General features: G+C 37.3%; 1 protein-coding gene and 1 long non-coding RNA gene across 3 annotated transcripts in view; one reads left to right on the top strand and one right to left on the bottom strand.

The window, feature by feature from the left end:
- The window catches only part of Lsamp (limbic system-associated membrane protein), a 2,169,735-nt gene that overhangs the window by 330,220 nt on the left and 1,815,423 nt on the right, over positions 1-24,092 (top strand). The window lies entirely within an intron of this gene.
- LOC134481073 (uncharacterized) overlaps positions 20,448-24,092 on the bottom strand; it is a 33,101-nt gene continuing 29,456 nt past the window's right edge. Inside the window, exon 5 of the long non-coding RNA XR_010056286.1 lies at positions 20,448-22,402. This is a non-coding gene — a long non-coding RNA (uncharacterized LOC134481073). The remainder of the gene's footprint in view (positions 22,403-24,092) is intronic.

Raw genomic sequence — 24,092 nt, 5'->3', positions numbered from 1 at the left:
GATTTACTCAGGTAGAATTGGGCCTGGGGTTTGTAGTAATCAACATCAACAGAAGAGCCACCAGGATTAAGAATATGCTAGGTCATTTTCTAAGAAGAGTCTGTGGTTTTATTTAGCTGGAATTTTGGGCATGCTGCTTCAATTCTCTGTCATGTAGGGTCTTAAGTGTCAGGTAAAGTAATTAGGATGTAATTGAAAGTCCTGAGTGGCTAATGATGGTTTTTAAGCTTAGGATAATAAGATAATAACTGCATTCTAGAAGACTAATCTGTCAGCAGTGTGTGGAAGAAAGAAGACCAAGGATATCAGGTAAGGACAGTGTCTCAACTATCACAATAGTATTGCAGAAGGACTTCTGTCCTGGAGATAAAATACCCTGCTACTGCAGCGTCCTAAAGGTGGCTGAAAATTGAAACCTGAGGTAGTGATTCCAGATTGACTGGCAGGAGAAAATGCAGGGGAAAGCTTAATCAGGAAAGAATGATTCTCTTGGGCTGTTAGAAGGGAGGCTATTGAAAGCACCCTACTGATCAGTGTGGTCCTCACCCCTCATCAAGAAAATCTCAAAGACTAAAATATAAATTGTCTTTGTTTCCTGTTTATTTTATTTTATTCAGCCATAGTTTTCACTGTGTACACTAGGATGGTCTGAAACTCCATCCAGTACTTAAGACTGACCTTAAACTCCCAGCCATTCTTCTGCCTCAGTCTCTTACATACTGAGATTTTGTGTGTGTGTGCTATCACATCCAGTTCTTTAATTTTTACTTGTCAGCTCAAAAATATGATGAAGATACAGAGAAATGTCATGGTGGAGAGGAAGTCAAATGTTACTTTCATCAGGATATCTTCTGACCCAGAGGAAAAGCCATGACAACCAGAAATCCCAACAGCAGGAGAGGGGGTGGGGGCAACACACAGAAAGGCAAGACATGAGGCTGAATCACCAAGCAAAGTTGTCTGTCCTTTCATTTTGCCTAGGGCCAGCTGTGCTCTGAAACCTCTCAGATTGTGTCCTTAATTCAGCCTGGGAAATCAATGTGCCATATCATATTGACAACACGGAACAGGGCAGGCTTATTCCAGTCACTTCAGCTGTCACAGACATGGACCCACAGAGGGACCTTCCTCTCAGTCCAACCACAGAAAATATAATTACAAGTAAATCTGAACAAACGTCAGTGATGCATTTTAAAAATAGAGTGAAGTTTCCACCCCATATAAGTCAAAGTGAGACTCACAGTCATTTACCCAGAAGGGGAAGAGGGAAGAAACTCACGAGGGCCGTGGGAGGAGAAGTCTCAGGAAGACAGGTCTTTCCATCTTTGAAAAAGCAATCTTTTATTTATTTTTTTTATAGATAGGCTAGGGATTTTACTGCTACTTGCTACTGGGTTTTGAGATAATTAAAAGGGGAATTTTCTCCATATCTATCTCAGGTAAATAAAAAAAATTGTTGATGGCAGGAATATTTACGTGTTAATTCTGAGATTATACTTGCCCTGGCAGAATAGAATGGCTTCCATATTTTTGAAAAAGGATGTTGTCTGAGTCCAGAAAAGCAGAATCAAAGAAAAAATACTAATATAAAAGAAGGTCACTAACATGGGAATTGACTCATGTATATGGAGGGTGAGGTATTCCAAGATATGCTGTCTACAAGGTGGGAAAAATCAGAGAGCTGCTGGTGTCTTACACCATGAAGCCAAAATCCTGAGAACCTGAAGTCAGGTTTCCTCTTACAGGGGCAAGAGAACATGGAGGCCTTAGGACCAAGGAGAGTAGAACACCAGGAATGTTTCAATTCCAGAAAAGGGGGAACTTGGTTTTCCATTCTGTCCAGACCTTCACTTGGGTAGATCATTGCTATCCACATTGCTCTTGTTATCATCAGCCTTGTAACAAGCTCCAGGACTAAACTCTTGGGGGAATCCACAGAAACATGCCTACCAGTAATTTTCTATCATGTGAGTTTCTCTTTCTGTGCTAACATAAAGGCACCATGCTTGTAAAGAGAAACAGTAAGGATGACAAAGATGGTTTTAAGAGTTTTGGCTTTGTGGTTAGGGAAAGATCTTTCAATAACTTTCGATGTCTTAATGGTGTCTAACCAAGCTCCATGAGTAGTCTTTCCCTGAACTAGTTGAACAATTACTTTTTCTCCAAAGATCCAAGAACTCAGTTGTAGTAGTAGTTGCTAACATGGCAGAAGCCAATGTTGAAGAACTCAATGGAAGCTTTGGGTAACTTTAGACCCTGCTACCACACAAAACTTTACATGATCATTGAATAGTCAATGTAAAGATGGCATTATGACTAACAGAGTTGCAAGGAACAAAATATTTCCATTTGTGACTGCCTTCCCAGTCAAGTTTACTATAAAAGAAGGAATAAGCTATTAAAGAAAACGTTAGGTAACTTACTTAATTTACCTTGATTTTAAATCTCTGTGTGTGAGCAGTTGTGGTATATAGTTCTCTGTAGGAACAGAAAAACAGACTAAATTTCTATTATACAAAGACATATTACATAGCGTGGGTTGGTTGTCCAACAATGGATGTTTCTAAGCTAAAGCAGTTGAAAATCTGGTATCTTCTTGGTCCATGTAGTGGACCTTAGTCTGGTGTTGAAACCTGGAGGAATCTTGGATAGCGACGGACATTATTCCATACTGGAAGGCTGAAGATGTTGGGTTCTGGTAGCAAATAAGGGTCATAGAACTGCTTTTTGCTTTTTTTTCCTTAGATCTTTTTCAATTTGGGCTGCTATAGAAAAGTCCTTCTCTCCTCGTTAAGTGATATTCCCAGGGAATTCCTTCATAGACCCACATGCCTCCAGTCTGTTTCCACATATAATCAGCTTGACAGCAAAGATTAACCATTACACGTAACAAGTGAACTTGTCATCCTCTCAGCTACATGAAAACCAATGGTGTAGCTGTCGAGCCTTAGCTAACCATCCTCATTGAGGCTGGGATGGGAGAGACTCATCAGGGGGAGCCAGGGTTTGTGGTAAGTTATGAGCCTTCTTTATTCACTTTAGCTTTTCCTCAGATTGCCCGCTGTGTGTTAAGATGTCAGTTACACACACTAGCAAAAGTCTTTCACAAAGGGAGGCACACAGACTAAACGGTCTCATCTGGACAGCCACTGCTCAAAATCTTATCTTCATCAATTTTTAAAATATTTTGATGGGACTGTAAACATAAATCAGTAGTTAAGATTTTGTGCTGCTCTTAAACAGAGGACCCACATGGGCTTCTGGCATTCACAACTAGCTATGACTTCAGTTCCATGGGATATGGTGCCATATTCTGGACCCCAGGGTCATCTGCACTCCCACAGGCATATGTCTACACAGTGACAAAGCATATATGCATTATTTAAAAAAATATTTATAGTTGTTTCTTGATATTTTAAATTTTTTAATTAAAATGCAATTATATTGCTTCCCTCTTCTCTTTCCTTATGATTGCTCCAAACCTTGGTGAGTAGGGCTACACTGGTCTTTGGTTAGTAACAATGCCCTTAGAATTCTGGATCAGTTCAAATAACCACCCCCTTGATAATGATAAACCTATCATTTCATGAGTGGACTCGAGAGTCTCAAATTACGAATGTATGATATTGATTTCAGATTTAGACAATACCAACTAAGATTGCCAGTGATCAGCCTTCTTTAACTGCTTCAAGTGCCCAAGACTTAGGAAGGTCAGCCAGCCTTCAGAAAGCACTCAGGAAACATTTTATCTACAGATTATATGCTTGGAATAAGGAAGACACAAAGCCAGAGTTGATACAGGGGAGTATTTTGTTATCTCTAGGATCTTGGAATCCTCAAAAAATTGCCCCGTGTTTTTGGCTGAATAAAGATAATTCATAAAACAGACTGGTTGTGAACATCTGTGTATGTGCTGTGAAATGACAGAAGGCTGGACCGAGCCTCTGTCTTCTCAGTAACACTGTTGTCTCCCTCCTTTCCCTGAGGATATCTGACATCCTCAACTGCATTAGCACTCATCCCTGCATTGAGCTTCCAGGCAGAACACAGCAGACAGGTGAGACGTCCCCCGATGGTAGAAAACCTCATAATTTAGGATACGTTTTTGACAGAAAGATTGTTCATAGACTTCTAAGCCCTTAACACTACACATTCTCCTTTATGAATACAATATTTGATGCTATATTGGAGCTGCATGTTGCATAATGTCCTGAACCATCAGTAAGTACAGGATATTGCAGTTGAACATAATGAGGAATCAAGCAGAAATATATTATTATAATGCAAGGATTCTCTCTATTTAAAAGCTAGTTTAACTAAGAGACTGATGAGAAAACCTGATGGAACTTCTCAAATGGATACTAGAACTAAAATATCATCTTTTTAAAAGGTGGTTTTACATAGAAATCATATTCAAGTATTCTAGCAGGACCCAAACAGTTTATTTTCATTAACATTAATGAAAACATTCATTTCACGTTGGAGTATATTAGCATAAACTTCATTTCAGGAAAAAAAAACCCACCAGGCAAATGGTGCGTGCTTTAGATCCCCACACTCCAGAGTTAGAGGCTAGCATATTCCTGCTAGTTTGATGCCAGCCTAGGCTACATAGAGAACTCTAAAACATCCGGGGCTACGTGGTCAGCTCCTGTGTCTCCCCCCAAAATGTTAAAATACAAAAATATCAGCTGAACAAATTTAAGTTCATAGAAATCACTTAAAATATTAAGCTGAGACTTGGAGAAATCAAAGTAGATAGCGTATTCTCTTATTTTTTAAAATGACAAATATCATAAGTAAATACTTGTCAATTTTAGTTTCCATGTAACTGGTCAGTTTTTAGATGTAGTAATCAGTTTGTAAGCTGGACCATAAAATGTGGTATATAGGTATAAGAATTATGATTTATTCTATGCAAATATCAATACTTTTATGAGACTTATAGTAGTTAAAATTCAGTATTTATAAAGATAATTGAATGAAGGGTAATTTATATATTAATGTTTTTTCATACATCTAATGTGAGAATCTGTGAATTTGGTAATTCTAAATATTCCTTTAAAATCACAGTAAATGTAGCTCCCTGTCTCCAAACTTTTAGCCTCTGACTTGCCAGCCATCAGCTTGGGAAGGCTTATCATTCCAAAATCTCTGAGAGAAATAGAAACTGTGCAGTTGCTTTGCATCCTGTTTCTAAATAAAAATGCTGCACTATTTGGCTCAGGGTCTTTTAACTCCATCACTTGTGAATGTTTGGATTTAAAGGGATAAATTTCAACACCATCCAGACGACTTAAATCCTAAGAGATACATTGTCTCAGCTGCGGAGGCCAGACTCCACCTCAGCTGCCAAATGGAAGAAGGAAGGAGGAACGCAAACAGCTTGATTGAGGGAGGCTCCTGCTGCACCTGTGGTTTTGACAGCTTTTGCTACAGCTTGAGGAGGAAACAGGTTGCCTGTTTGTTCTTCAAGAGCACTTCTGGCATTCAGGTATTATGCCTGCACACACTGCCAGCTGTGCAGGAAGCCGCTCCCTTGTCACTTCAGAGAATGATGCTTCTGCAGGAAGATCCCTCTAGCTTTTTCATCCAAGGACTTTGGGCAAAACACAAAGGATCAAATGCAAAACTCCCTGGGAGGGCTGAGGTGTTTGAGGAAAGGCTCCTTACCACAAGCTGGCTCCTAAACTTGAGGAGGGTTTCAGTGGGTTAATAAGGAACATTTGATTGTAACAATAATAGGCAAGGAAAGCAATCCTATGCAAGAGATTTCGACTGCTTGTGTCTTCATACATTCTCACTGCCCATAAATCATATGACTTATGACAGCTGTGTTCTTTCTTGTCTTGTTTTGTATGTTGTGACATTAAATCTGACTTTCTAGAACAGGTAGGCTTTGATGGAATTCATTATATAGCCCAGGCTACCCTCAAATTCATGACAAATCCCCTTCCAGAGCCTTTTTACTGCCAGAATTACAGAAAGAAAAGGCAGAACGTGAAGCTTAAAATATGCGTTCTGCCAATTAGTATACACCATAGTACTTCAGTAGTTAACGTCATACAGTTTAACAGATGTAAAGAGTTAAATTTCATGACTTAATCAATAAAAGAGATTAGTAGGACAAATATTCCCATATGCTTCCAAGTCTATTTTAAAGATGAACTTAAGAATGAAAGAAATGTCATAGGATGTTTTAGAGTTATTTGATTTTATTTCAAATCCATAGCAAAAGTAAATTATTTACTAAATTTTTCAAGCAAGTTGGATACCAATAAAAAGAATAATCTAATCCCTAGCACATATTAAAGTCCAAATATATAAGAACAAAAGTAGATGACGGTATAAAATATAAACAGAAAATGGAGTCCCAAGGAGCATTGGAGGAAAAAATAAGGAAATATTCTAGAAACTTGAGTACAAAACTTGATTCATATGTGTCTTAACAATTACACAAAATAAAGAAAAATATGTATAAAGGTAGTGATTTAAGTCCAGAGAACTGTATTTAGGGTAAAAATAGGAAGATGAGTATATCCTGAGTATTTTTACACAGGAGTAAAACAACTTGGATGTTTCTCTTGAAAGAAATGGTAAACATTTGAGTTGGTAGAAATGTTTATCGTTATTTGAGTATGCTACACTACGTGTATGTGTGGAGTATTACAACATCCCTACTATGTTAACGTGTACACATTTTATAAATCAGTTTAAAAACAAAGTTTTAAAGCATCGTGGTAAATTTAAAACAATAAAAATGTTCACCGTGATATTAGGGATAAAAGTTTGCATGTATAATAATAGAAAATTCTCTACTTCTGTGTCACAATGCTTTCCCAAATACTAGGTATGCTCTTAGGAAAACTAGAACATGCTAGATAGGCAGCTTATGAATGAGGAAGTGAGAGTGGCAGGTGAACACAGTTCCTGAATGGATGCTTGTGAACACGGATCATGAATGAATGTACAGGTAGAGAGAGATGTGGAGAAGAGTCAGTGATTGGCTAAAGATGAGATAAAAAGAAAGGGAAAGAAAGAACATTGAAGAGAAGAAGAGGAGAAAAACACTGCTTACATAACAAATGAGAAAAAGATTTGGAAAATGAACTGCTCTTCTCACCAATTCACATTATAGTCCACCATATTAATTGTGTGGATTTAACCTGGGGGCTTTATTCCTAGAATACCACTCTGACTCCTATTGTAACTCTAAACATATCCATGGGAGAATGCTTTATAACAGGCATTCTAATAAAACAAACACCCCAATTGTTCATTAAGCTATTACTTAATTAGCTAATAGCTCAGATTATACTTGACTTTTAAACCTGACTTGACTTTTAAAATGGTAGCTGCATATATATATGAGTATATATGTGCATATCTATGGCTACTGGTATCATATTGGCTATTTTAGAACATTCCCTCAATACATGCTTGAGTATGAAGTAAAAGAGGTTCCAGTATAGCATATTGAACTTCTTCATAATAGTATATGCTTACATGTTTGTATTATTACATCACATGTGAGTAAATGACTCACAGCTATGGTGTCAGAGAATATTAGCATTAATTACGTGTTAGTTTTTAATTATACGTTACTGTACTGTGTGCTCTTTAGTGATGTATATCATTGACACAAATGAATAAGATATTTTCAAAATTATTAAAAGTCATTTTCTCACATTTTATTTTTAATCAATTTCTGATAACTTTTTAACCATTGTATATTTTACCCTCAGTGAATGGGATTTTGTGCATGTAAATGCCTTTCTAGCAACAGTGTAGGCAGAGTTCTGTGACCTGAAGTGAAGCTCCTTCCTTCATTTGCCTGTTTACTGGTTGTTGATTCTCTGTACATCTGACAATTCATTTAATCTATAATTCAAATATGCTCAGCCTATCTCCCAAGGTTTGACAATCTACTTTATAATTACTTTCATTATCATACAAAAATCTTGAAAATTGCTAGGTCAATAAATAGTCTTATAAATAACCGATTTGAAACCTATTCCTTACAGCGACTCAAAAGGATGCCATTTAGTTTTGAACACGTCTTGAAAACCACGAAAAGCCTCTAAACAAAATTAAGTTTAATTCACTCTTTAGGGAAGTGCTTCTACAGACCATTGGAAGGAAAGGGAACCAATTTAAATAAATTATCAGATAGTCATTTTATCCAGACGACTGCTACTAATTACAATCAGTTCCCTCTATTCATTAAACCTCGTCCAGCACGGATCTACTCTGTCAGCACTCACTCCAGTTGCTTAAGAGCCTTACCACAATTCTTCTTTAAATACATTACATAGCTTAGACTTTTGCTAGTTTCCAGCCTTCTCTAAGCATCCCTGAAAAGTGTCTATTTCTTTTTGCATGCTCCTTCTGTATTAATAAATTTAGTCTTTAGTCTTTTTCCATTGCTGTCTTCTCAATATTCTGCAATCCGTTTTAATCACCAGGTTTTTCAATCTATCAAGTAGGTGTTTAGCTCAAGCAATGCGTTCTAAGGCAATCTACCCATTGTTCTCCTATGCGGTTTAGATTGGTATACTTTATTGCTTTTGTGACTAATGTGTTACATAACTAGGCCAGAGAAATCAAATGGAATTGAAACAAACCATCCTAAAAAAACACGATATCCTAGCTGCTTGCCTTTACTCCATACACTAAGTCTTGCTGCTAATTTGACATATAAAAGCTATATGTACTTTGGGCTACATACCAAGTGAGCTCTTGGTCTAAGCATGTCTTTCATTGGCATTTGAGTTGCTGGGTCTACTTGTTATAGTAATGTCTCTAAGCCAGAAATCTGAAGAAAGCCATGTGTCTATTGTTTAGGTCATAGTGAGTCCTATGCCTCCACAACACCATCCCACCCTCCCCCCCCAAAAAATACATGGGTGTTATTTAGTTTTAGCAGCTCTAATTTTGTTAATATGGAAACTGAATATTTAGGGTTGTGTGATATTTTCATAAATTAAAGAACGTAGAGGGTATTCTACATATTTGGGGTTCTATCTTTAGCGTCTGACTGAATGATCATTGCATTACAGATCCTCCCTCAATACCTGTTGACGTAAGAATGTGTTCTATTGCTCAAATTTAATAAAGAGAGAGTGAGCCTGGGAAGGAAGCAATGTTTTTTATCAGACTTCATTTATTCGAAGACTTTTCCGGAGACCTGGTTATCTGTTGATAGGAAACAACGCCATTCTAAGTTTTAAAAGTTAAAGATTCATTGGGAATTCTTTTATCTACTTAGCAATTAATTTACATCAACGGTAATTAATTTTTGAGAAACCTGCAAAAGCCTATTAGCTGATGTTCATAAGCAGTGGATTTTAACTTGGGGAGCTGGGAGGAACAAATCAGCCTGTATCAGCCTGTATCAGCCAGATACGTTGTTGCCCTGGCAGATAGCCTTGGCAAGCACCCAAACATAAATAAACTATTTCCAAGTTTTGGTAAAAATAATTAAGTTCAGCTTACAATGCATCCAAAATCCATTGTCTGATGGCCCATAGAAATAAATAATTCCATTTTCTACTGATAGAGGATAGGTTCAGGAGGAGTTCAGAGAAGTATTATAATAAGCAGGCATTCAGAACTTATTTTTGTACACTAGGAAATGCATTCCTTTATGTGTAGAATTTACTGAAAAATAATACTTAGTTGAAAGCCCTTCTCTTTGGAGGCATAGATTGTCTGTGTTAGAATGTACTGCTCAGAATCCCATCATCAGAGAGGCTGAGACTTTCATCTTTCTTCTAACTTTCAAATGGTTCCCCAAATACAAATGATCTCCCCCTCTTTCCAGACCTTCCTGGAGGAGTGATGTTTTCGAAGGTTTGGCTTCTGATGCAGCTAAATTACAGTGTCACTGTCCCCTAGCAAACATGCGAACATACCACCTCCCTTCCCACACACCACTTCACCTCATCCTCTGCTTCTTCCCTCATCACATCCACATAAGAAATACGTTTTCTACACGGTCTCAAACTGTTGGGCCATTACTTAGATCAGGATTTATAGATATGGCCTCCTTTCACTTTAAATTATTGTTACCTGTTCAGAGGCATCTATTAGACTTTCTTCAACATGAAATCAACATGATCATTGGGATTTAACAATAGGTGCTGACCACTTGTGACATTGGGAAATGTTTGCTTTCAGGTTTTATTTACTTATTGCCTATCCCTTGCTGTCACAGATGATTCAGTAGGCAACCTTCCCTTGAGACCTCCCTACCAAGACATGACTTCCTAGACAGAGGCTTCTTGGTGCGTGAATACCATTAGAAATTTCTGATAATTCTTTCTGGCTGTGAATGAACTTTAGGAACTTTAACCAGTTTCCTCTCAGGCATTCTTTTCCAGTTCTAGAACTTCAGTCACTAAAATGCCCTCAAATTTCTCACCTTTGTAGCTGTTTCCCATAGCTAATCATACCTACTAGAAAAAGAAATAAGGCAGGATCTTGTAAGTCACTGTAATAAGTGAGTAAACAAAATAATTACACCCAAGTAATCTTCCTATTAATTAGTCTTCATTAACAAACTTAAGAGGACTCAACTAAAAAAGAAACAATATTCAATGTAATATTTTATGCCCAATTTTTGAATCAGTTGCAAATACTACATTTTATATTCTAGTCAATATAATCATAGCTATGAGTTTACTTTTCAAATCTGTTAAGTGTAATGTTCACTTTCTGAACACTTTAAATTTTGGTAATTTGCATATAATAGCTTTATGATATTAAATTTAGTTTTTAATTCAATAAAATATGAAACTATTCAGGAAATTATGAAATTATTAGAAAAGTATTTTTAGCAGATGATTTTCATTTGAGCAAGTCAGACTCTGAAGCCATTCTTAGATCATTTTGCCTAGAAACTTTACAACAAACAGAGATGAAGTTTACCAAGGCAATAGGAAAATTAGTAATAAATATCTCCACAACTCTCCACTAATATGTAAATGATGTTGAGAAATTTAGTTGTTTGGCTGTGATGTCTTTTCCTTATATTTTCATTTTCGGAATGAAAGAAAAAAATTAGTTTGATGTCATTAATCCACTCAGCTTCCTGCCTTTTCCATTAGTATCGATCAAGAAACCATCTCTTTAATTAGATTTGTCTCCTAATTTTTTTTAAGTTCTGTTTTGGTATTACCCTGATCGCCTCATTTTTTGAAACTCAGTATTCTGGGTTAGATGAATTCTAGAATAAAGAAAAGAATCATCATGAATTCCAGAGGCAGTCACCCTGGCAACCATAGCTTCAATCTACTACCTAACTACTACAATCAAGAGGATATGAGCAAGAATCATCTTCCAAAAATTTCTGTACTGAAAAAAAAAACTACAGTAGAACTTCAGGGTTTTGCAGTACTGGGTATTGTAGCTGAATATGTCCCTGGTAATTTCCAGAAATTATATTTGGCTAAATGATCAGAACTGCAATTCAGGTAGGAAATGTATATGAATGCCTGGTGACTTGGAAGAAGTCTCTTGGCCACTGGGATATTTATGAAAATGTATTTCTTCCTAGAATGTGTGCAATTTAGTTAAGCTTTGGAACAATCCTGGAAAAGGAGCTAGGAAAATATGGGTCCCTTGAAACTGCAGTGATGTCTCCAGTCTATTATTAAACACCAACCTTCCTTTCTTTCTATACTCAGACACTTAACCCTAAAGTATTTACCTTATAAATAGTTACTTGAATCTTAATATATCCCAAGAACTGCTTCAAACGCTTTAATATGTGAATTCATTCAAGCTTAAAAACAATTAGGGAAAAACATACTAAATAGCTTGCCCTTGGATAAACACTGAAAAATAGGCACAAGAAGGACTTGAAAAGCAATGAACACTACTTCTTAAATTTTTACCAATCTACCCTGAAGACTGAGGACAGACAACAACTTATATTAAATAACCAATATCAAATTTTGTTGCAAAAATCTTTGAAAAGAGACATAGTTCCCTTAACTTTTTAAAACCATCCAAATTTAAAACCATTGTGTTAGTCTGTGGAATTGTGATGTTCCATTACACTGGAAACTGTGTTTGCCAGGCAGGACCTATGCCAGCCCCTTGATACTGATGAGGACAGGCATTTCTGAGCTGTCTTGGCCTCTTACACATTGCTTAGCCTCTAAATGGCAGTTGGGTGTCTTGCTGAACTGTATCCAGCTGGCAACCTAAAGTCTGAGTTATAATTCAGAATTTTGTCTGCCTAAATATAATTCAAATTTATTGCCAGGCAATCTCGTAGAAAGCCAAACAGTGGATAATATGGGAAATACCTGCTTAGAAAGACAGCAGAACCTGAAAGCGAGGGGCTTGACTTTTTACTGGAGTTGCTGTTAATTGGTTCTACAGTATGGAGTTAGTAACTTTCATTCCTCTGCTATAGTTACCTCATGTGTGGATGAACAATTTGTATCTATCAGTTATTTAATCTACTTTATGATTTACAAAATTAATGTGAATACTTTAAAGCCGTGATCATACTTTAAAGCTTTCATATTTAGATGAGTCAGAACAAGAAAGATAACGTAGCTATTCTAAAATCATCATAGGACTTCCACAACATTAAGTTTGTCTTTTACTTTTTAGACTTTTCTAGAAACAGCAAATCCAAATGTACAAATGTCCCCTAGCAAGCCTAGTCCAAAAGGAGGTTGGCTTTCTATATTGAGACACGAGAAACAGTTAATACCGCTTTTGGATGCTTGAGTTATTATTCTTTTGCAATAAAATAAAGTCCTGTGAGTTTCCTCCCTCTGCTTGTTTTTGGGGAAATTTTCAGAGTTTAAAAGTTAAAGGAAAACCTGAATTGTTTACTAGGGGAGTGAATATGTTCAGCCATAGTAAAGCATGTCACTATACACAATGGGAGCATCTAAAGTCATCACTGCTTTGGGGTCGTTTGTATAGTTAAACAAGCCCATAGGCATGTCACTCATAAAATAAAATATATCCATTTGTTGACATTGAAGAATCATGTGAATATAAGATGATTGGATTTGTGTGTGTGTGTGTGTGTGTCCTTTATTCTCCTGTTTATTTTATTTTTATTAGATATTTTATTTATTTACATTTCAAATGTTATCACCCTTCCTGGTTTCCCCTCCAGCACTCCCCTATCCCTCTGCACTCCCCCTGCTTCTGTAAGGGTGCTTTCCCACCCACCCATTCATCCACTCCTGCCCCTCACCCTTGCATTCTGCTACTCTGGGGCATGTAGCCTTCACAGGACCAAGGGCTGTCCTCCCACTGATGTCCAACAAAGCCATCCTCTGCTATATATGTGGCTGGAGCTATGGTTGTCTTTGGTTGGTGTTTTTGTCCCTGGGCACTCTGGGGTATCTGGTTGGTTGATATTGTTTTATCCTTCCAATAGATGTTTCATGCCACCACGGACAGTCAAATGAACGCTTATTCTCTCTTCAACTCATAGAGACTTTGCAGAAATGCTCAGAAATAGTGACTTTGAAAATAAACAAAGAATCTTCCTCTTATAATTAGATATGGTATCATATCCTGAGAGCTCAACTTCTTTAGCATCAAACAGATCAGACAAATTGAACTGCTAGTAGTTTCATAGCCTGGGTTCTTTGATATGTATGGAGCACCCGTTTCCACATTTGAACAAGAGTAATGGTAGAGATTAATGTGAGAATTAAATTTTATAGCTTAGTAAGATCTTTTCAGTGCCTTGCACAGTACAATTCCATGGCAAACATCTGTGTCTTTGCCTGTCTCCCTTCATAAGTTGAACTTTAATAAGTTCATTTTTGATTACTGAAATTTTGATTACTGAGTACTCTCAGCAATTATTTACAGTCTATAGAAAATATAAAATGTTAATTGTTAAAATATATTTTACTAAAGGAGCTCTCAAATTGAGGATTTATTATTACTCTTTATATCCACTATGCAATACACACACACACACACACACACACAGAGACACACAAACACACACACACACACACACACACACACACACACACACACACACACACACACGCCTCTGAGGCATAGACTACAATACTAGAAGTATCCTAAGACAAATAAAACTGGTTCAGGCTGTCCTGATATGAGCACTAACCCTTACTAACTGTTGAAGTTGTTTACGTATTATTTCTGTTCTCTTTTTGCTTTTCTTTTCCTTTCATTTCACATCCTTCTATTTATTATTATCCTGCTTCCTTTACCTTGCCGCCACCTTTACTTTCCCTTCCTTTGCCTTTCTCCTCCCTTATAAACTCAGTTTTCTCCATCTTCTTCAGAATAGTGTGTTAAATATATGTTTTAAACAAGTCCCCGTGTTAAATTCTAGGAAAGTTAAAGAGACCGGATAGGCATAGATTAGAAATTATTCCCATCTTGAAAGAACTTATAGGTCAGCGATGAAGAAAGGAGATCCCTGAGCCAACCACATCATTTTAACGCAATGGCAAGTATGTGAGTCTTTAAGAGGCTAAAACAGTAGCCTCTCTTTACTTCCCGGTTAAGATCCCAATGTCCTCCTCTTCTCAACTGAGCCTTTACTATACTTTCTGTTGTGTTTAGACTTTCATCACTGTCATCTACTTTACCATTTATTATTAACTCAGAATTACCGTTTATTATTAAAGTATTTGTTAAATACAGTGTTGTACTGGGGATTGTTATTCATTGATTTTTATATAGAAAGATTGTGTGTGTGTGTGTGTGTGTGTGTGTGTGTGTGTGTGTGTGTGTGTGTATTTGATGGGCATGATCTATTTAAAAATGATAGAACATACAGGGTTGCTTTAGATAAGTTTGGGTATACATGATTTCAAAATCAATATCAAAATTGCAGTTGTTTTTCAGTAGACAGATAAACTGAACTTCACTTGGAGAGAGGAGATAAATGAATGAATAAAGGAAGCAAACATGTTTTGCTATTTTATAAGGAAATGAATTTTTAAGTAAAGTCAACAACATTAGATAAAGATCACAAATACAAGATAATAGCTTTAATTTTTGAGTTATTATCATTAGAAAAATACTTAGAGCTTCCTTGGTTTTTTCAACTTTCATTTTCATTTGTAAGTTGAACATAGTATTGTTATATAATTGGACTTGAGACTTATGTAGGAGTCAGCGATCAACTCTGATCACCACAGATATGTCTCATAGAGTATCTAACATGCAATTGAGAATGTGTCTGAAATCATTGAGACTATCAAAGGAATGGAATACAGTAAGTAAGAATTGGAACATGAAGTCAGTGACTATCCAGCACCTGCTATGTTGGAGTACATGAGGATCCTCTAATTATATGGGTATATACGACAAAGTAAAAAGCAAGAAAGCTTGGATCCATGCCAGCTTTCACATTATCTCATCGAGACAATTGTCACACTCGAGGATTGTCAATGTCCTTCGAGTAGTCTTTAAATCAACAGACATTGTAAGGAGACAGAGGAAGGTAGAAAGTGAGTAAGACACAGCGCTTGGGTAATATCATCTCTTTTCTTTGCTGCTTTCTAAAGATCCGGAATTAAAATGGTCCCAAGAGTGGCTTTAAGGTTCTCAGTTCTCTCTCCATCTTGGCAGCCACAATTCCCCTGCAAGGCTCCCATATCTGCAGTAACATCTTCATCAGCAAGAGGACGATATCCTGTATTTACATGTATGACTTAGGAAGAGCAGGCAGATGCTTGCTCTTACTGCGAAGTGTGGAAGACTGGAAAGGGAAACAGCTTGCATTTTAAGTTTTTAGAAGTGGGTCCCAGAGCATGTTTTCTTATAAAACTGTTATAAATGACTATAGTTTTATAGATTGTTTAAAATCTCGTTACAGTCAAATATAAAAGTCCTTTGTGAAACATCCTTGGAGATAATTTATTTCATGTCTTATATGAAAAAAATGAATTCAATAAAATTCTTCCTCTTCAGACTGACTGCCTTACGTATTCCTTATTAATACTTTTAATGTTCTTCATAATTTTTCTATTCATACACATAACAGTTTTTGAGAAAAAATATTATGATGTAGCCCCGTTTGCCTGAACTCACTTTTTAAACCAGTCTGGTCATGAATTTACAAGAACATATCTGTCTCTTCTTTCTAAGCGAAGATTAAAGATATGCACTACCATCCCCACCACCTATCTTATATTTACAATTTTTACAATAATTACTGTCATCCTCATCGTTAAGTAATCTCCGAAAGGAAAACATACATATCTGATTTGATCATCTTGTCAACGTCTTTTTGAGAACTGGCTGCATAGTATTTATACCAGGAGCAAGGAAATGGGGTGTATGAGTTTACTGTGAGAAAGGAGCTGGGCTGGTCATGATGGTGTGTATTACAGTAAAGAAGACAAGCTTTTCATAAAGCTGCAGTCTACTTTATGAATGCAATGACAGAAAAGGGCACACCTAAAGAGCTATATGATGAATGATATGTGCTAAATCAGGAGTAGAAAGGGGATTTAGAAGGGAGCAGATTCAGCTATTTATAATATGAATTTAGTGAGAGGGCACGCCTATCAGGTATTCATGAGGTAGTAAACATAGTGAATTTTGTAATGTAAGTTTATTATTTAGGCACTGTGTTTCAGTCATATTCAGATATTTCAAAGCTAACATACAAAGCACCCAATTTAATGGAGTTCTAGCCTCTCTATATAAAGGTCAGAATTGAATATTTAAATATATCCCTACAACAAAATGCTGATAAGGAGCCTGGCACTGAGGCTCTGTCCTGTCTTTCAGTATCGTTTTGCTTTAAGTAATAGGAGCAGATTCGACTTAAAAAGGGGCTAATGAGAAATTCTTTCCACAGAAGAGATTTGTATCAAAAGATAAATTAGGACTTGAATCCAAACAGAGTGGTGTTGTCAAAGTTTCTAAATTTTATTGTTTAGCTCAAATTTCCTCATTTAAACAGGAAAAAGAGTAATTTGTAGACTTTCCATATTATAAGGCATATATATATAATATATGGATATGTAATTACATGCACATATATATTTCCATGTAAACACACATATATATCTGATAGCATTTAGCACAACAACGTGCTTAGCATACATGATTTCTATGATATCAGCAGTTGTGTTAGAGTACATGTTATCCTCATAGGATTCGAAGTTGATTATGATACAGGTAAAAACTAAAACCTGCCTCTTTCTTTGTTTGCTAGTTTTACTTCACAACGTATCATCTGGCTCCCTGACTTTTCTCAGTTTTCCCTCAACACATTTTCTTGTATGCTTTGGCTGAGTTAAACATACTCCATGTATAAAGAAAAATAAGTTCACTATTACGGTAAGAGCAATTCGCAAAGATAGCAGTAATATGGTACTACTTCCATGGGATGTGCACATGGAAACTACATACTGTGATGTAAAACGTCAGGCTGGGGTGGTACATGATGATCACATGTTGTTCTACTGGGAAAGGTATTTCAGCAGAACTACTCAACTCAAGCTAGATCTTCAACTGGAGAATATTATGAACTATTGTCAGGAGAAGGACTCACGTTGCAAGAGAAGAAAAGTGTAGAAAATTTAATGATCTCCTAAGTTATGTTCTAGAAACCTTACCGGTCCTTCTTGTATCTAATATGAATGCTACACAGCTTCCATATTTTCCAATTATTACCTTCTTCAGGAATCACCATCCAGTTTAAGGCTGTGAATGTATTTATTCATGCCTTGAAGCATGGTTTGCCTTTAAAATTTCTCTTTACCTATATATTTTTGCTTCATTTAGTGCCCTTTTCCTTAAACATGGTGTGCATCCTCGATCCTGGGATTACTGTTTGCAAAGCCAGGTATTCTAGAAGTCATCATATCCGTCACTCAGAGCATGGAAGAGCTGCCAGTGCATCCAGAATTGCTACCTAATGTGCCTATCATTCATGGCAACTCACGCTTGAAGCAAATGCTGGAGATTTCACACAGGAAAGAGAGAACAATTACATTTGTGTTTGCTATCAATAATCTTCGAAGGTCAACTCTAATTAATCATTCATTCTATCTCCCACTGTGAGTGTCTCTCTTCTTTCCAATTTGCTCAATGATTTGGAAGACATTGACATGTTTCTTAATAGCAGAAGTTTTAACATACATTTTAAGAGGAAACCCCTGATTCCTGGCCCTTAAATTCCAGAAGGAACAGGAAGCTGAGCACCCTGTCAGTCCTAGATGTCATCCATCTAGAAAATAATCCCACTGGAGTGAGCAAAGAAAACTGAGTGTAATCCATTATGTCAGGGCTGAGAAAGACTGAGCACCTGTACCCTGAGAAGCCAGATATGAACTGTAAAATGGCTATGTACTGATAGTTCCACAGTGAGGACTCCCCACTCCCCTACTAACAAGAAAAAACCTGGAAGCTATTCACATTTTCACCAATCTCATAGAGCAGTAGCCGATAAACTTCTTATCTCCAGTGTATTATCTGACTTCAAGCCATAGTAGAGTAACTGTTAGCAACCATTTAAAATGAACAAACTAAATTTTAAAAAAGTGCTTTTTGCTCTAAGCTGTGTTCTTTTTGTTACTGCTCATTCAGATTTTTTTCTAGAATTCTTCCTTGTTTCCTCCCTCCCTCCCTTCCTTCCTTCCTTCTTTTTGTTTTTATAGAAAATATACTTTTCTCTCATAGAGCATGCCCCACCATAGTTTCCTGTCCCTCCATTCCTCCCATCTCTCTCATACCTCTTCTCTCCTCCAGATCTCTCTCTCCCTTCATTTTCTTTTCAGGAAAATGCAGTCCTCCAAGAAATGGCCATCAAACAGAAGAAAACAAGATACAGCAAGAAAAAGGCAAAAACACCTCAGATGGAGGCTGGACAAGAAAACCCAATAGGAGGAAGGGTGCCAAGAGCAGGAAAAGTGTCATGGTTACACCCACTCCCACTGTAGAAATTCCACAAATACACCAAGCAGACAAAGCCTAAGTTCATTTTTCATAGACATACCCTTAAATTGCAATTCTTTAAAAATATAACATTAGAGACAAATAATTAATGTAGTTGTCTTGTAAAATATTTGTAATTGTTTGCAGGTCTTTCATCATTTTGTTTGGTTCACTTTGCATTATACAACATTATCAATTTTTAGAATAAGAATTAACTATTAATGTTTCAAATAGCATAGAATGACTCTGACTTAATAAACTAAAAGAAAGCACAGTAGTCATTTTGAATAGAAAAAGATTATTACAGTCAGTGTTCCAGCACTTGACATGATCTGGAGAGATCTGCACTTTACCAGCTAATGGTTTTAAATAGGAAATATTGTTAAGTCTTAAGAAGACTAGAGGTAAACAGACGTGCTCCAGAGAGGTGTGAGCATGAGCCTATGACAAAAACGTGTTTTAAGATTACAGGCAAAGGTGTGAGCATCCCTTTGGGAAGTGGAATGTAAAGTCAGCATTTTTCCTGCTGTTGTTTCCAAGGGAAGCAAGAATAACAACATTCCTTTCTTGTTACTGCTCTAGTGGGGGAGTCTCAGAGCCAACCATTTGCAACTATATTACCCTAAAGGGGCTTTTCAAAGTAACAGCCAAACGGCTCCAGTTCTACAGAGTCAGGAGGTACTGTCTCACCACTGACCAATTCATTGAACACAACTCAAGAGAGTATGTAATGAACCAAATGATTTTTATTTTCCCCTGTGAAAATAATTTATCTTATAGAATGGGGGGGATCAAACCACGGAGCTAATAAAGCCACGGTTATATTGTTTAATCATATCTTGATACAATTCATAATTCAAAACCAGTGTCATTGTTTGGAGTGGTGAGTCTTTGCAATGACTCTGTGAAGTAGCTTTGTTATATGTAAATCCATGTTATTGATAAAGTTAAAAATTAGCACCCAGTTAATAGAAAAAAAAACAAAAACAAAGCAAAAAAAAACAAACATCATCAACAACAACAAAACAAACACATAGAAATTATCACTTAAATAGCACCCAGAAGTGTAGTAGAAATGGAATTGATACTTTTAAATTTTATGTTTTTAGTGAGGAGCTGCAGTGGTGGATGAATGTTTAGAAGTTCATACTACTCTTCCAAAGGACATGCGTGTGGTTCCCAGCACCCATACAGGACACTTACAACCAACCACCAGTAATTTCAGATCCTAGGGATCTGACATCCTCTTCTGCTTGACATAAACACCCTACTGGATGTGCACAAGCTACTCTCTCTCTCTCTCTCTCTCTCTCTCTCTCTCTCTCTCTCTCTCACACACACACACACACACACACAAAACACACGCACACAAATAAATAAATTATTCTTAAAATATGATAAAATATTAATGACAAATATTCATGGACATGTTTCTTAATATTTCTTTGCAGATCTCAATAAAAATCCTTTAGACATCTAGTGCACATACTGGCTCATTCAAATTAAAATAAACAACACCCCATGATAAGCGATAGAAGTGGGAGCCTACTAACTAGGGCTAAACACTTGCTAGACTGAAATATGTTCTGAAAAAGACCGATATCTAGTGTAATATTAATTCCGCTGGGAGAGAATCTCAGCATAAAGGAGATGTGATAATAGTGACGGATAGTTGATCTCACCTTAAGTTGTTATATTCAACATAGTACTATTTTAAAATGTATTACTTTGTGGTGTGTTTCTGCTGTTTTTGCAAAATTTTCTTCCCCTATTTTTTCAGAAAAGGTATGTATTACAATCTTGGATGAGTTGGAGTATGTCACGGGGTTATACATGTAAAATACTGGTTTGGAGTGAGTGAGGGACATCTGTCAAGGGAACAGATCAACTGGCCAATTGAAATGTCATTTCTCCACTTGGTGTAGGATGTTACCTTGTCTCTCTGATGTCTCCCTCCCTCTCTTTCCATTTTATTTTTGGTATTTTGATTTAGACATAAAAGCTCAGACCTAATTTAAACCGACAGCAGAATGAAACACTGTGACCTTGCCAGGATTCTTCCAGGCCTTCAACACAATCCACTGGGGGTAAGGTGTAAGCAAGGCTGGGTAAGAGCAAATGGGACCAGACTGAGCTCTTTCCAGATGGTCCTGTGGCTCAGGGCCAGTGTTCCTGGAGGACTAGTCATAGGTCCGAATGCCTCATAGTCTGTCTGTCATGGGAATCTAGGCTGACATGAAAAGAAGGAGAGAAGAAAAATTGGACATTTGAAAATGACAAAATTCATAGGAATGGAATTGTAAAGACAACACAAGGTCCCTTGCACAGCAGCTGCTGAAACTGTGACAGGCTTTTACTTGGGTATAGGAAAGTAGTCATTGCTCCATTTGATAACGAGCTAACTATTGCATAAAGGAAGGCTGGCATTATAGGTGGGACATTCTGAATAGGTGGTCAGGTACTATTTTTAGAATAGAAGTCAGGGAGACAGTGCAAAAATACAATGACTCTGAGAACATGTTGCTAGGAAGTGTCAGAGGAAAGGTGGGTAGGTGGCAGGATTAAGGAAGTGACCAGGATGAGAGAGGCCTGCAGTGAACTCATTGTCTGGGCAGGTTAGGTATTAGATATGAATCAATCAATCAATCAATCAATAAAATAACAGGAACAGTCTAAATGTCTACTGCTTAGTCACCACTTGCTTTGTACCAATGTGTGTTAATTATGTATGTATATATGTATGTATGTATGATGCATTATGTATGTAACTATCTATACTTATTTATGCATTTATCTATACGTTGATTTACATTTTTTTTCTGAGACAGATTGTCACTTCAAATTGTAGCTTAAGCTGGCCTCAGAGTCATGATCTTACTTCTTCAGGGTGTAAAGAGCTGGGATGTCATGTGGGTATCATGATGGGACACACTGGCACTGTTTGAAGTGCTTACTGAGATCTCTTTCAATCACATGAGGATGTAGGGACTTAGAAAGTATAAAAGTCAGGTTTTTTTCCATTGTTTGCTTGTTTGTTTTTGTCTTCAGCTTGATTCAAGAACATTGTCACTTTGCTGCAAAAAAACACACTATTGGTCTCTTCCTTGTCAATATTCTTTCTGATCTACGTCTTTAATCCCTGGACTTTGAAGTACTAAAATACATAAATATCCATAGCGTTCTCCATGAAGGATAACGTATAGTGACTAAACAGAGTCTAAAACCCAACATTCCTAGGAGATATAATGAAATCATCGTAATCGTTCTACAATCATTGAATCATGGCTTAATCAATAAGGTACATGGAAGCAGGAGGACATTGAGTTTGATTCCAAAAAGAATAAAAGATATTTAAAAACTTTACGCACCTGTGATGTTGCATACCTGTAATCCTACTGAGATGTAAATCTCTGGGTTTACTGGCAAGCTCCTATATCCTAAGTTGTTAACAGCTAATCCTGGAGACTTTGTTTCAAAACTAGAAACAAGATGGATATAAAGTGACACAGGAGCTGAAGTTATCCTTTGACCTCTACCTGTGCACATCCACACATCAGATGTACACTCATGCTTGACATGCAAACTCATTGCTGTATTATCTTTTTCTTTCTTTTTTCTATTTTTTGGGAGGAAAGGGTTTTATTTCATCTAAGACTCAAAATTAACAGTGTATCAGTGAAGGAAGGAAGTCAGGGCAGAAACTCAAATGGCTAGAACCTGAAGGCAGGAGCTAATGCAGAGGCCATAGAGGAGTGCTGCTGGCTAGATTAGCCATCATGACTTGCTCACCCTCCTTCTGTTTTTAATTTTACTTTTCTTGGATATTTTATGTATTTACATTTCAAATGTTATCCCCTTTCGCACCTCCCCCTTACCCCCTCCCGCCTCCCCCTGCTTCTACGAGGATGCTTGCACTCCCACCCACCCATTCCCACCTCAATGACCTAGCATTGCCCTACTTTGGGAGAAACAAGCCTTCACAGGACAGAGGGTTTTTCTTCCTATTGGTGCTGGACAATGCCATCCTTTGCTACATATGTGGCTGGAGTCATGAGTCCCTCCATGTTTACTCATTGGTTGGTGGTTTAGTCCCTGGGAGCTCTGGTGGGGTGTGCTTGGTTGATATTGTTGTTCTTCCTATGGGGTTGCAAATTCCCTCAGCTCCTTCAGTCCTTTTTCTAACTCCTCCATTGAGGACCCCATGCTCAGTCCAATGGTTAGCTGCAGGCCTCCATATCTGTATCAGTATGGCTCTGGCAAAGCCTCTCAGGAGACATCCATATCAGGTTTCTGCCAACAAGTCCTTTTCGGTATCAGCAATAGAGACTGGGTTTGGTGGCTGTCTATGGGAACGATCCCCAGGTAGGGCAGTCTCTGGATGAGCGTTTCTTAATCCAGAGACATAAATACTCATCCATGCATTACAAATAGGCCATCAATGAGAGACCAAAATGAGATTCTACCAAAACCAAACTATGGAAACCAATGTGTGTATTGGGTTTAACTGTAAAATATTAGTGAAAAGTTACTTATAAGAGTGTGGGTGACAGAAGAAAAGTTCTGCTGCAACAAGTCTCATTTTGTCATGAATATTGTGGAAGCTACATCATAGAGCGCTCTCTTTCAGTTATCATTCCCACTCCAACACACACTAGTGTCTGCCAAGGTCATGTGCAGATAAGACTTGGGGCAGGGAAGAATAATGGCTAAAACTCAAGGTGAAAATCTTGTGACCCTCCTTCCTCTACGACTCTATAGTCCTTCTGCTCTTTTTTGTCTTCCTCCTCTTCCTCTTCCTCCTCCTCTTCCTCCTCCTCCTCTTCTTCCTCCTCCTTTCTTCTTCCTCTTTCTTCTTTTCTTCTCCTCCTCCTCCTCCTTCTCCTCCTCCTCTTCTTCCTTTCTTTTCTTTGTCTACTTCTTTCTTCTTCTTTCATCATAATAATTTGTCATTATTATTTGGCTAGTGAATTACTGCTTTAGGATGATATCATATTGCACCAGGAGAGGGGTCATGCTACAATATACATCTACCTACAGAACCTATGTGCATGCACACCACCATAACAACAGTCATCAAACCATACTTAAACCAACATAGTGGATCACAGTCACAACTCAGAGTTAGGAACGCAGAAATCAGCAGGTCCATGGGGCAGCCAGCCTAGGTT

Source organism: Rattus norvegicus, chromosome 11 (assembly GCF_036323735.1).
Source record: "Rattus norvegicus strain BN/NHsdMcwi chromosome 11, GRCr8, whole genome shotgun sequence".
In the NCBI taxonomy this organism is placed as follows: Eukaryota; Metazoa; Chordata; class Mammalia; order Rodentia; family Muridae; genus Rattus; species Rattus norvegicus.
Note: the sequence above shows the minus strand (reverse complement) of the source record. Positions and strands in the feature narration are given on the sequence as shown.